Below are 14442 nucleotides of genomic sequence, written 5' to 3' on the forward strand. Positions count from 1 at the left end.
AGCAGAATGTTGATGAAAGATTGGGAAACACAGAGAACTTTCTAACTTGACTTCAGCATTTTAAGTGGAACTGTGAACATTGTCAGGAAAATAGAGAGTGTGATTTATATTATTTAATTTTTTACAAAACTAGAAACGTAAAAAGCATTGTATGTTTTGTCCTTCAATCTTCACTTCACAAGAGCTCAGAGCAATGAAGGAGCTGTCATGGGAGCACATTTAGAACTTTTTCTAAAATGGGGGGACTGCACTTTGTACATCACCACTAAATAATTTCACAAGACCGCCAGATTCCCATGAGGATTAGTTTGACTGTGGAAGGATCAGTTGCAGTCCTGTACAAATAACACTTAAAACATAAAGGAGCTGTGTCATATAAGTTAAAGCATGTTGCATAATGCATGGAAGCCACCCCCAGTCCAAAGTATATAAGATATATTGTGAGCCCTATCAAAAACAGATGTCTAAACAGTTTTATAGGATTACAGATACACCGTATTTGATCATTCACATACTGTTCCATCCTAAATAACATCTTGAATGTTTAAGAATATCCTCAATTTGACATCAAAACCCCTCTTCAAGATTACTTGCTCACGTAATTATAATAATAATTTATAATTATCTTTATTTATCACATATACAGTGAAATTCTTCTTTTTTCACATATCCCAGCTAGGCTGGGGTCAGAGTGCAGGGTCAGCCATGATACGGCACCCCTGGAGCAGATAGGGTCAAGGGCCTTGCTCAAGGGCCCAACAGTGGCATCTTGGCGGTGCTGGGGCTTGAACCCCCGACCTTCTGATCAGTAACCCAGAGCCTTAACTGCTGAGCTACCACTGCCCCTGTAAGAAGCTCTCAATATCTGAGAGGATCATTTATCTCAAGTTGCAAGTGACACTGTTCACCAAGTTCTAAGAATTCTGGAAAACTACTAGAATGCTTGAAAGAACTTGGAGATGCTGGGGATTGAACCCAGGACCTCATACATGCGAAGCATGTGCTCTACCACTGAGCTACATCCCCTTGTGCAACGTAAGTGTTATTCAGGGTATGCAAATGCTTTGAGGTATAAAACACCACATGATGCTATTTTAGAGACGACGTGATTGTTTTTGTGTTAATCTCAGCTTGGGTAAGCTTATGTATTTGAAAAAATTAGAAACCTCAGCACAGTCTTTTAGATTTTGAAACCTTTAAAAATGGCATAATTAATCAGGTCAAAAGCCAAACCTACATGTACACCAAACCATTGGGAAATTCTCTAAAATGACATAACAGATCAAAGGCAATAAGACAAAATTGAAATAATATACAATCAGAGCAGTTCAGTCCAGCAAGGAGGAGAAACTGATAGACATACAGCTGAGTGACAGAGAGCGTGAAACACATTTTTATTTTTTTGATGATTCTATAATCCCCTTTGCACAGTTTGCTATATTTAGCTTTGAGGTCATAAGCTGTTTCAATTTCACATTCTTTAATAAAACTTTTCCATTATCTGCAATTGAATATCATTATGCAGTCTTTTGCTAACTCATATTTGCCCATGGGCTTATACAATTACGCATTTTCCCTAATTTTTAGCAGTTATTTTGTTAATATTTCAAGACAGATTTTTACAAGGTCACAGTGTGTTTACATTAGCACTGGTTAGATGTGTCCTGTCACACTTCACTCTAATGGTCAGCCCACACCGCCGTCTGAACCGCCAGACAAAAGCCTCCATACAATAACCAGGAGCGGTTTGGTTGACTCTGTGTATGGGGGGGGGGGGTTAGTATATACAGCAGCCACAAATTTGGGTAGAAAGAGGGAACGGCCAGGCACAGGGTCAGCTGACAGCTCTGACTTCATCTAGGTCAGTCTGCTATGTGTGTGTGTGTCTGTGCCTTTGGGCTACAGAACACAGACATCCACCCACACACGTTAACATACAGACTCCCTCATCCATCCCCAAATTAAATCCATCCTCCCCCTAGCAACATCACCATCTGTGTGGAAAGGGGCTTACCAAACAGCCCAGGTTAGAGTCTGATATTAATGCGTGCTTGATCTGGTGTTGTGTGAAAAGTGCTTGCAACACTTTACATGCTGACTGTGTGCATTTCTACAGTAATTAGTGGTGTTTACTAAAGCAAGCGTCAATTTTACTATTGGCCGCACTTTGGGGGGTTTTCAAAACCCTCAAGGATTGTTGTAACATGTAAGATTTATGTTTGAATTAGCTGTATTTTTATTTGCTAGCACTGCTAATCACTGGTTTGTGAAGGAGACAAATGGTGTTTGGATTTTATAAAGGAGGCAAATAATTACCCCATCCTACACTGACAAAGGCAAAGACTGTCACTAAAGCAAAGAGTTTGATGGGTGCGCAGTTGGGTGGAGAAGAAGTCAATGGTCGGGGCAGTCTGGTGGTCAAAAGCGTGCCTCTTAGGGGGGCCTCCATTCTGTGTCGTGTGCTGTTTCACCCCACCTCTTTCTACACAGGCTTGTGAATTTCACGCTGGGCCTGGTTTGGGCCGATGCAGTGGGGTTGAGCATCGCCTGTGGGACTTGCCCCAGTGACACGTTTATTGATAGTGTTAGTGCCACATGATGCAGAGAGACCTGATGTGTAGAAGGGATGACAGTGAGGTCACAGAGTGGGGGGTGGGGGGTTTCTTTTGTCTTGGATGGGTAAAAAGAGCAGACAAGCCTAAACTGGATCACTTGGAACCACATGAGTGCACATTACAATAAATATTTTTAGGCGAATTCAGTAACACTTTTTGTGAAACCAGTACGTATGATGCATTACAAAAGTATTCTTAACGGGATCAAATAGAAAAATCTGTATTCATTTGCTCTCTCTTGTTGTTCTAAACCTGTATGATTTTCTTTCTTCTGTGTAACACAACAGGAAATGTAAGGCAGAATGTTAACCTCAGTCACCATTTACTTTCATTTTATGGAAAAAGATGCAATGAAAGTGAATAGTGACCGAGTCTAACAACATAAAGGCCTATTCATACCAAGTCTGTAACGATTTTGCAAGACGAACTTCAGACGAAAAGTCTATTCACACTAATACAATTTTTTAAGAAAAATTATTTCACCCCTGTTGCTGTTCTACAAACATATTTATACTCGTTTCTAGCAATCAGCTGTCAGTGCTAGAGATTAATATATTGAACACTGTTAAAGCATTTATTTACCTAATTTGGCATAACTGTTATTTCCATGTTGTTGATGCATTTTTGAGGAGTATATAATCTGTGTTTTATGCGAGTGAGATGAGTAAAGAGCGCTGTTGCATATTTATTTGCACATATATTTACCTACAAGTATATTCCAAATGGACTCCCTAACCCAACTTCTCTTTTTATAATGCCTTAATCTCTTTGTAAATGATGGACCGAATTTTCATTATTTTAATTTTCACTATCCTTTCTATGCATTCATAATGCCTTATAATCACTTTAATGTTTTTGTAAATAATGGTAACCCCATAATGGTAATTATAACTGTGGTTAGATCATATAATAATCATTTTATCATTCCATAGCTCTCTGGAATACTTCATTCAGATTGGTAAATCATGACCTTCTGTGACCGTTGTCCCAGGGAACCCATTTCCTACTGTACTAGTTTTATCTTTGTCGTATCACTCCATACTCTCATTCTGCTCATCAAACTAATTTGACTCTAATCAATATTTCCATTTATTATTATAATTATTTATTTATTAACTAAAGAATAAGAAGGCATTCCTTTTTCTATTTGGTAAGTGGCCATGTATTAAGTGATACGAGGCCCTGATCACCCTGTCTGAATTTATATACTGTATAGGAATTATCCAGGTTCAGTACAAGTTCAGATCAATCGACTGCATTTGTGGCATAATGTTGATTAGAACAAAAATTTCTTTCGACGTTTCTTTTTACCTTTTCTTTAAAAAAAGCACAAATCTCCACCCTTGGAGTCGCAAGTTCAAATCCAGGGCATGCTGAGTGACTCCAGCCAGGTCTCCTAAGCAACCAAATTGGCCCGGTTGCGAGGGAGGGTAGAGTCACATGGGGTAACCTCCTTGTGGTCGCTATAATGTGGTTCTCGCTCTCAGCGGGGCACGTGGCGAGTTGTGTGTGGATGCCGCGGAGAATAACGTGAAGGTCTCCACCGTAACGTGCTCAACTTGCCACGTGATAAGATGTGCGGATTGACGGTCTCAGACGTGGAGGCAACTGAGATTCGTCCTCCGCCACCAAGATTGAGGCGAGTCATTCTGCCACCATGAGGATTTAGAGCGCATTAGGAATTGGGCACTTCAAATTGGGGAGAAAAGGGGAGAACCCTAAACAACTCTACAGCTCAAATAATACACACATTTTAACAGAAGAATTTATCAAATTATAAACTTCAAATTTCTGCCTTTAAACCCTCCAAAAATTGGCCCCATTCAATTCCATTGTAAGTGCATCACTGTAACCTTGATTTTTGCTATTTTTTAAAGAAAAGGAGGGATGAGTCAAAATCATTTTTGTGGTAATCAACATTATGCCACAAATGCTGTTGACTGATCTTAACTTGTACAGTTGCAATCAAAATTATTCAACCCCCGTGACCAGCAATACATTCTGGTGATGTGAATTAAAACACATCAACTAAAACCTCAGAAACAGTCAAAGTAAGTTTTTAATACACATTTGAATGATTTTGAGGACAAAGAGTTCAGTTTACCCAAATTTTAAAATAAAAAATAACTAATTCTCTCCACAAATGTCATGTCAAAAATTTTCAACCAGCAAATACAATCATTTGTGGAGCATCCTTTATCCTTAATAACAGTAAATAAACAGTAAATCAGGTAAGTGTTCTCAGGCTTCGGACACCACTCTATTTGAATTTTTACAAATTTTTCATGAGCAAAAGCCTCCAGCTCATTGACATTCTTTGGTTTCTGTGCTGCCACTGCTTCCTTGAAATCCCAACAAAGGTTTGCAATGGGATTTCAATGATGGACTGAAAGGGCCATTTATGGACATTCCACGACCTATCCCTGTTCCAGATTTTGGACAACTTGGATGTATCCTTGGTTTTATTGTCTTGCTGGAAAATCTAGAAATCACCGAGCTTCAATTTACACACTGAAGCCATCACATTTTTCATGCCAAAATGGCCTGATACCTGAAAGAATCCATGGTGTCAGTCACATAGTCAGGATAGCCGTTTCCTGCAGCCGCAAAACACTCCCATAACAGGACTGACCCACCTCCATGCTTGACTGTGGGGATGGTGTCGTTTTTGTCATTATCTTGTCATCTTACTCCAGACGTACTGCTGACCTATGGGTCTAAAACTCATTTTTAATTTAGTGTCATACGTCTATAAAAGCTTCTTCCAGGACTCCACAGGTCTTTCCTAATTACTTCTTTAATATTCAAGTCAACATTTCCCTTGGTGAAGTTTTGCTTTCTTCCACACCCCAAGAAGGTTGCTGTTTTACCATATTTAAAACATTTATGAATGGTGCTGCCATCTTTGTCTATTGGAAATTGAAGTGCCTTGGAAATGTACTTTTAGCCATGACCTTTCTTGTGTAATGAAATAATATCTTCTATTAGCTTTTGAGACAGCTTATTTTTAATTGCATTTTTTCCATAGAAATAAATTTTTGCTTACAACGCTAAACTTAAATTTTAAAACTTAAATAAGTGCCATTGCAGATTGATGACTTAATTGTGTTTTAAAACAATTACTTGTGTAGCCTTACATATTTAAGTAACAGCTACATGCAATAGGGGTTGAATCATTATTTGTAAAAAATCCTGCTATTTAGAAATATTAGGTTATATATTCACACTATGACTTTGAATGTGTTACTCAACTGATATAGATGTAAAGTAAAAAAAATTCTGGGTCATCAGAAAAGCTTACCTTTGTAAATCCTTACTGTCTTGGGGGGGTTTAATAATTTCGATTGCAAATGTATTGAATCTGGAATATTCATCTAAAGAGTATAATATAGATAGATATATATACATGTATAAAATCCCCTTTTCTCCCTATTTGGAATGCCCAATTCCCACTACTTAGTAGGTCCTCGTGGTGGCACGGTTACTTACCTCAATCCAGGTGGCGGAGGACGAGTCTCAGTTGCCTCCGCTTCCGAGACCGTCAATCTGTGCATCTTATCACGTGGCTTGTTGTGCATGACACCGCGGAGCCTCCACATGTGGAGGCTCATGCTGCTCTCCGCGATCCACGCACAACTTACCATGTGCCCCATTGAGAACCACTGATCGCGACCACAAGGAGGTTACCCCATGTGACTCTGCCCTCCCTAGCAACCGGGCCAATTTGGTTGCTTAGGAGACCTGGCTGGAGTCACTCAGCACACCCTGGATTCGAACTCACGACTCCAGGGGTGGTAGTCAGTATCAGTACTCGCTGAGTTACCCAGGCTCCCTACAGTAGTATATTTAACACACAACTTACAAGAGTCATTGTAAGATACATTTTGAGCATGGGCCTATTAATCAACCGTTTTGCAACTAGGGATGGCACCGATCCGATACCTGGATATCGGGTCCGATACTGACATTTTTACCCTGATCGGGTATCGGTCCGACGAGCCCGATCCAAATCCGATACCCCATGTTGGTCATTGACTTGACTGTCAAGCACAAAAAAATGACATAAATAACCTTAAAATCACCATTACAGTAGACCATATAACTTGTGCATTTTATTCAGGCTCTTACATTACAAAAGCTTTGTGAATTGCAAAAGGTTGTGTTTAATAAATAAATATACAGTCAGCATGCACAACTAAGTAGTCTCTAGCACCACAATTTACTGATGAACGCCGCTCTGCCGACACACAAATACGCGCAGAGTCTCATGATGTGCTGTTCAGCGCAGTATGTTGTCGCTCCACACAAACTTCATCTCAGATGTAGATGATCAATAGTTCGGTCCGCCTATAACATGCACTGAGAATGGCACTGGACAAGCATTTTACCAGATGTTGAATGAGAAGCGTATTACACTACTGTGAATTAGCCTACAAACAAACACTCAAACAAAGACTTCCTGGAGCGCTCAGCAGCGGACTTTCCAAATAAAAGCCTTAAGAAATTACAACTGAAATGTATTACCAATGTATAGTATTATTATTATTATTATTATTATTATTATTATTATTATTAGAAATTACAATAAAAACAAATGGGGTTCCAAAAATTACTGTGTTTGAAAAGTGGATTCATATACTAATGAAACTCAAATAAAATAAATAAGAGAGAGAGAGAGAGAGAGAGATCTGAAACCATGTGCAAGTCCAGATACAAGTAAAAATGTGTAAAGAGAACTGGCTTCTTTTCTACTGAAGACTCCCACTGGAATTACTGTTATTTTTGCTGCTGCATCCTGCAGACTAGTTAAACATAAAGTTTGCACATGCTCTTATGTAACTGTTTTTTGTTTTCCTATTTTAAAATGAAATAATGTATTGTTAGAGGTTTTTGTTTCTTTACACAAAGACTACTTCCAATCAGTTCCACAACACTGGTATCGGATCGGGATCGGTAACGGCCGATACTGATAGTTCAGGTATCGGAATCGTGTCGGAAGAGAAAAAATTGTATCGTTCCATCCCTATTTGCAACAGATACATAACAGCTTATTTTTACATGTATCTTGTGCCTTGTTTTCATGGAAACGTTGTTAAAAAGATAAGTGGAGCCCATGTCCTCGCAACAAAAAAGACTTTTGTATAGTCTATCATTCATGTTTGCCACAAAGTGGTGTAGTGTGAATAGACCAGCCTCACTTCCACCTTAGGCAAACAACATCATGGGATGAGAATCTGCCTTTAGCCATGGGTAAAACACTCTGAATAACCGCCTGTGATCTCTGCTCTCACATACCTGATTCTTAAAGAAAAAAATAAAATGTATTAATAGACATTAATAGCTTTCATTGGACTTCATTTGGCTTATTTAAGGACATATTGGCAAAGCTCTTAGGGACCCAAAAGCAACCAAATCATTATAGAACACTGCTGGTGAAGTGCAGGGTCCATTACTGTAAGTACATCTCACTCATGGACACCAGCTGTTGGGCCACATTGTATAAAGACTACACCAGGAATGACCACAGAGTGATTTAAAACCTACTGATTGGCTGATGTAGGCTTTACTGCCCATAGTGTTGCAGTACAATCTATGAAGTAGATTTTTACAATGCAAGGGGGTTTTCAGGGTGGTAGCCAGGGCGTTGCTGTGCAGTTGCTAAGGTATTCTGAGTGCATTTAGCATGTTGCTATACGGTTGCTAGAGTTTTCTGGGTGGTTGCATAATGGTTAATTACTAGCCTAAGTCAGAAAGAGCACACCCCCAAGTATATGATATTCTGGTCCCTTTTAGATATGGCTCAGGTTCCTTCTTCAAAGTCTATAGGTTTTTTCCGCCTGTTTATTTATAGCAAAAAAGAACTTAAATATTGATCTGTTTCTCACCCACACCTATCATATCACTTCTGAAGACATGGATTAAACCACTGGAGTCTTATGGATTAATTTTATGCTGCCTTTATATGCTTTTTGGACCTTCACATTTTTGGCCACCGTTCACTTGCATTGTATGGACATAGAGAGCTTTGTTTGTGTTCAGGAGAAGAAAGAAAGTCAAATCTCAGATGGCATGAGTGTGAGTATGATGAGAGGATTTTTTTTTTTTTTAACTATCCCTTTAATTTTTCTTACAGCAGTCACTTCTCATTAGGATGCTAACTTTACTAATTGTGTTGTGTTTTTCACTCTAATTCATCAATGCTTTCACTGGTCTGACACAACAAAATTATAATAAAATAAGTGACCTTTCTCTGTTCTAAAAAAATAAAAATAAAAATGCTATCAAGAGCAGCAGATGGCACGTTCCATCCAGCACTTGACGTGCATCTGGTGGCTATTCATGACAAAGGCAGGGGATGGCTGAATTGGGCAGTTGAATGCTTCATTGATTTTCTCATTCAACCCCAGGGGGCCACTGTATTATGCTATTGTCCCAGCACCTTTGATTCATATATTTTAATCATGAATTATTGTGCAATTATGCACCACAGGGACAGGTGATGGGGATAGTGACTTTATTCCCTCTTAAATGTCAATGTTATTTGTCCCCTTCTGTCATTTTTATTGAAATGGTATGCCAACAATTGTTAAAACTGACAGGGTGATTATTTAGTACCTTGCATCTATCATTTCATTGAAGCAGCCCTAATCTGATTTGCCACAAATTACAGGCCTATGTTAAAACAGTGGCATTTATAAAAATCTGTCTGAGCTCTGAACACAGGAGATGAGTGTAACAGAATAATAGGGCTAGTTATTAAATCGGTGATTAAACCGAAAATGCATGATATATAGGCCTATGCCCACTTAAAAGTCCTCTCATTTCTTCATGTCGCCTGCAGGGTTGCTGTTTTCGTTATATCACAGCGCCTCCTATTGGATAAATAATGCACTTGCTGGCAGTTCTTTTATTAGATTTGAGATAGACAGACAGACAGACAGACAGAAAGATATCTATCTATCTATCTATCTATCTATCTATCTATCTATCTGTCTGTCTGTCTGTCTGAGTTTCCTATAGAAAATAATCATACCCCTTTGGAATAGTCACGGAATAGTCAATTTTATTTTATTTTTTATTTATTTATTTTTTCAATCTTACAGCCTGAAAACAAACCCCATTAAATAATATCTTTTCCCAGCTTTATTTACAAATTGTCCCTTACAACATTCAAGTAACATACAAAAAAAAGGCAACAGTTCCAAAATAACAGGGTTTAAAAAGTGATCATACCCCTAGATTTAATACTTCGTAGAGCTATCTTTTGCTATAATAACAGCATTGACGTGCCACTCATATAAGCAATCAGTAAGCAATAATAAGTCATCTTTTTACATTAAGGCCGCTTCAAGACCTAAGTCGCAGGCATCTGTGTGAATGAAGAGTGGGCAGTTGAAGTCTGGGAAGCACAAGATTGGTGCTGATATGAGGCACTCTTTCAAGAAATCCATGGAAGCTTGACAACTCTCATTCCAGCTGAACGGAATCTCTTTCCTGGTGAGAGCGAAAGTGTTTCTGCTTTGCGGGCATAATTTGGTATGAAATTTCTGTAATAGCCTTTGAGGCCAAGGAATCCTCTGACTTGTTTCATGTCTTTTGGTGTTTTGAACTCAGTCACTGCTTTCACTTTTGCCGGGTCTGGTGATATACCCTCTGGTGTGACACGATAGCCAAGGAATATGAGCTCACTTAAGCAGAACTGACACTTGCCCAGTTTCAGAGATAGACCCGCTGACTCCAGTCTTGACAGAACTTCCTGAAGGTCTTCCAGGTGTTGTTCAAAGGTCGGCAAGATGATGACAATGTCATCAAAGTACACTGTGCAGCATTTATAGATCAGGCCAGTGAGTATATTGTTCATGACCCTCTGAAATGTAGCGGGGGCGTTGCTAAGCCGAAAGGAAATAACTTTGAATTGAAAGAGGCCACAATGTGATATAAAAGCTGTTTTTGGTCTTGACATCTCCTCAACGGACACTTGCCAGTACCCTCAAGCTAGATCCAGAGTTGTAGGGAATTTCCCATGAACAAAGAAGTCCAAAGATTCGTCAACTCGAGGTAGAGGGTACAAATCTTTCAGTGTGAGTTGATTTAGACCCCTGTAGTAGATGCAAAACCTGGGTTGACCCCAAGGCTTTAACAATCACAACTGGGAGGGGGCCTGGGTAGCTCAGTGGTAAAAGACGCTGGCTACCACCCCTGGAGTTTGCTAGTTCGAATCCCAGGGCATGCTGAGTGACTCCAGCCAGGTCTCCTAAGCAACCAAATTGGCCCGGTTGCTAGGGAGGATAGAGTCACATGGGGTAACCTCCTCGTGGTCGCTATAATGTGGTTCTTTCTCGGTGGGGCGCGTGGTGAGTTGAGCGTGGATGCTGCGGTGGATGGCGTGAAGCCTCCACACGCACTATGTCTCCGTGGCAACGCGCTTCAACAAGCCACGTGATAAGATGCGCGGGTTGATGGTCTCTACACGACCATGAGGACTTAAAAGCGCACAGGGAATTGGGCATTCCAAATTGGGTGAAAAAGGGGAAAAATAAAAAAAAATAAAAAATAACAACTGGGGCAGCCCATGGTCCTGAAGATGGTTCAGTAATGTTCTCCTCCAACATCTTTTGAAAATGGTCTTCTATGACATACGGTAGGGTGGGAGATTGATAGGATAACAAGCTCCCAAAGTCCTCAAGAAGATCTAGTAATTGTGCTTTTTGCTCCTTTTTCTGGCATGCCTCCTCGACTTTTTCACACAAAGTAGATGGCTGGACATCCAGAAATATTAAGCTTCCAACCTCTGGCTCCTCTATCAACTCACTCTCTAACTCACATGGAAGGGGGTGGGGGTGGGGGTTGTGGGGGAGATGGTTTCACTGATAGTTACAGTCCTGGATGGAATATGAAAGCTAACTGATGCTCTTAACTCATCCCCAAGATAAGTGGTGAAAAAAGATCGGGAATAATGACAAACCGGTGGTAGAAGCGTTTTCCTTGAAATCCAATATTCTGTCAGATAATGCCAGTTGGACTGCAAGCTGCATTGTTGGCTATTTGAATTGGGGATGATGTCCAAGGCTGAACTTTTTCTGAGTGTTCCAGGACTTCCGAAATATTTGTTCAAACCGCAGAGAGGGAAGCACCTGTATCAAGTGCTGCATCAACAGCTTTGTTATTAAGGTTGACTTTGATTATAAGTGGTGTGTTCCAGAATGATGGAGACGTTGGATCATCCACATTGACCAAGGACAGGTCGCTCAGGTGTGGGCACAAGAGGAGGTTGTGGCATATTTATCTTCTGGAGGGAGATTGCCTCGGAAACGTCCTCCCTTCCCTTGAAGTTTCCCTTCTGCGTTTTCACAGCACTGCCACTTCAGCTTGTAGTGACTCAACCTGTGTCTCAAGGCAATCAGTCGGATTTGGAACTCTCCGTCTGGGTAGAGACTCAAAATGTACAGTCTGATCAGTCATATCATCAACACTTCTGGCCATTGTACTCAAAACAGTGAATAACAGATCATCTTCAGGGGTGTAAAGAAACAAATTACAAATACTCATGTTACTGTAATTGAGTAGTTTTCCCCAGGAATTGTACTTTTTTAAGTAGTTTAAAATTTGTATACTTTTACTTGAGTACATTTTAAGTGCTTTTAATGTGTTCACTACTTCCTTGTCCTGATTTTAATTGTATCTATCAATATGATTGACTAGGGAGAGTCTGTGACTCCCATCAAATCAAATCACACATAAAAAATTGAACAGCAACTGTAGATCAGGCGCCAACTGTTTTGGATATTTAGGATGCCTCAAACACATTTTCAACACCTGAACATCATGGCTGCACCTGAAAGGGCTTTTCGCAGTGAAAAAGGCCAATTGCTTGACTGTTTCATATGAGTTTAATTTGCTCAAGCCAGATATCAGCATTAATCCTGCCTCTAATTTTATGGAACATATCGAGGTAAATTTCATATTTCTGCTTACTGGATTCTGTGCGTCTATAATGTAGCCTGTAAATTAGCTATCTATCACTGAGATTATTGGGTTGATGTGAGAGATAAAGGCTATGTTATCAATAGGGCTGGGCAATAAAACCATCTTGATGTTTATCTGAAAAAAAGAGAGAGAGAGAGAGATATCCTCAATATCGATGATAAACTTTTGAGTAATTTTTTTATACTTAACCTATATTCTGCATCTACACCAGGAGTGTTCATTACATCAATCGCGATAGCAAGACAACCACTGGTTGGTTGATCTAGATAAAATATAAAAGATAAAAAAAAATTTTCCTGACTTCTTTAGCTGCGTGCTGTTTGACTGACAAGTGGCTAATGTTTGTGCACTTTACATGCACGTGTGCTTGGAGAGAGCTAATGCGGATACGTGCCTAAATGGTCAAATACACTTTAAAATTCTGCCAATGCATGTCTTGGTGAGACATTAATGTAAACGCAGTCAGTTTGGTCTAAAGTGAACGTAAACAGTGGGACAAAAAGCGTATTTGCATTAAAATGTCGGACTTGAAGTGTGCACGTAACCGAATTGAGCACTCTCTAGTAGGCTATGTCATATAAAGGCTATTAATCAAACAACAATAACAAGGAAATGAGAAATCCACTCACTACTTTTGGCTGAATAACTTCAGTAGCTTTAAAAGTATTAATGTAATAGAATAAAACAGTGACATTTTTAATAATAATATTTTTTTTTTCATTATTGATGTATAATTTGTTTTAGTTTTTTTTACATTAACCTTTTTTTATTGATTCCTATATTAACACACAAAAGCAAGAACATATACAAACAGAATCAATACTTAACCCCCTCTATTACTCCCCCAAATCCCCAACCCTACCCATAAGAACATCCCAGTGGTCCCACATAATTATAGACACACAAAAACAAATATTAAAAAATAAATTAATTAATAAAATATAATAAATCACACACAGGCGGATTAGCGTATAATTCCCTTTCCGATGACTCGATTCGTCTTTCAACTTCTGTCACTCTTGTAATTAACTCAGAGAATTTTGTTTCCATCGCCGTAATCGATCAACGTATTACAGCGAGATCCTCCAAGTCAGCAACAACCTTCGTCAGCATCACCGACATGTTGGACAACTGACGCTGAATTTTATCTACCGACGTGCCCTCCAAATCGAGTCCCCGGTCCGCAGGCCCGTCAGAGGCCTCAGCTTGAACATGTAAGTGTCTTTTAATGCCTCCAGAGTCTGAAGATTTTGACTTCTTTGCCATGTTTACCTCAAAGAGCAAGTATGTAACTGGGTGTATTGAATCTCACCGGATTACGACATGAAAATAATAAAAAAACTAGCAAAGTTCGCAGAGCTCGTGTCTCACACGTCTGCTTCTCGCATGGCGTCCGTGGACTCCCAATTCAATAATATTATTAAAGAACACACTAAATCCATAACAACACGTTCTCACTCCCAACTCGTCACATATGGACGCTTAGTCAGGACCCGTTGGCGTCACTTTTTAACGCACAGGGTACACCTTTGGTGTCATTTTTCAACGTACAGGGTAGTCCGGTAGACTTCTATAGAACTCTGAACCGGAGCCTAATAATAATATTTTTATAATACCGACCCCTGATGTAGAGATTGTTTTAATTTGTATAATAAATTACCAGGAAAGTAGAGATGATAAAATAATTTATAATTATGCTTCGCCTTTATCAAGTTTTTTCTAATGCCTGATAGAAAAGTATCAACCTCTGTAGAGCAACACTTCAGGCAGAACATTCCACCAGTCACAAACTTCAGAAAATGGTGCATCATGCATTAGAATGAGAACACAACTATTTCTG

General features: G+C 39.4%; 1 non-coding gene across 1 annotated transcript; it reads right to left on the minus strand.

Annotated features, from left to right (window-relative positions):
- Window positions 1-954: 954 nt before the first annotated feature.
- Window positions 955-1026, minus strand: trnaa-cgc (transfer RNA alanine (anticodon CGC)). Its single transcript has one exon. It is a non-coding gene; the product is annotated as a tRNA-Ala (tRNA).
- Window positions 1027-14442: the final 13416 nt, after the last annotated feature.

The sequence above is a fragment of the Myxocyprinus asiaticus genome, chromosome 35, assembly GCF_019703515.2.
Source record: "Myxocyprinus asiaticus isolate MX2 ecotype Aquarium Trade chromosome 35, UBuf_Myxa_2, whole genome shotgun sequence".
NCBI lineage: Eukaryota > Metazoa > Chordata > Actinopteri > Cypriniformes > Catostomidae > Myxocyprinus > Myxocyprinus asiaticus.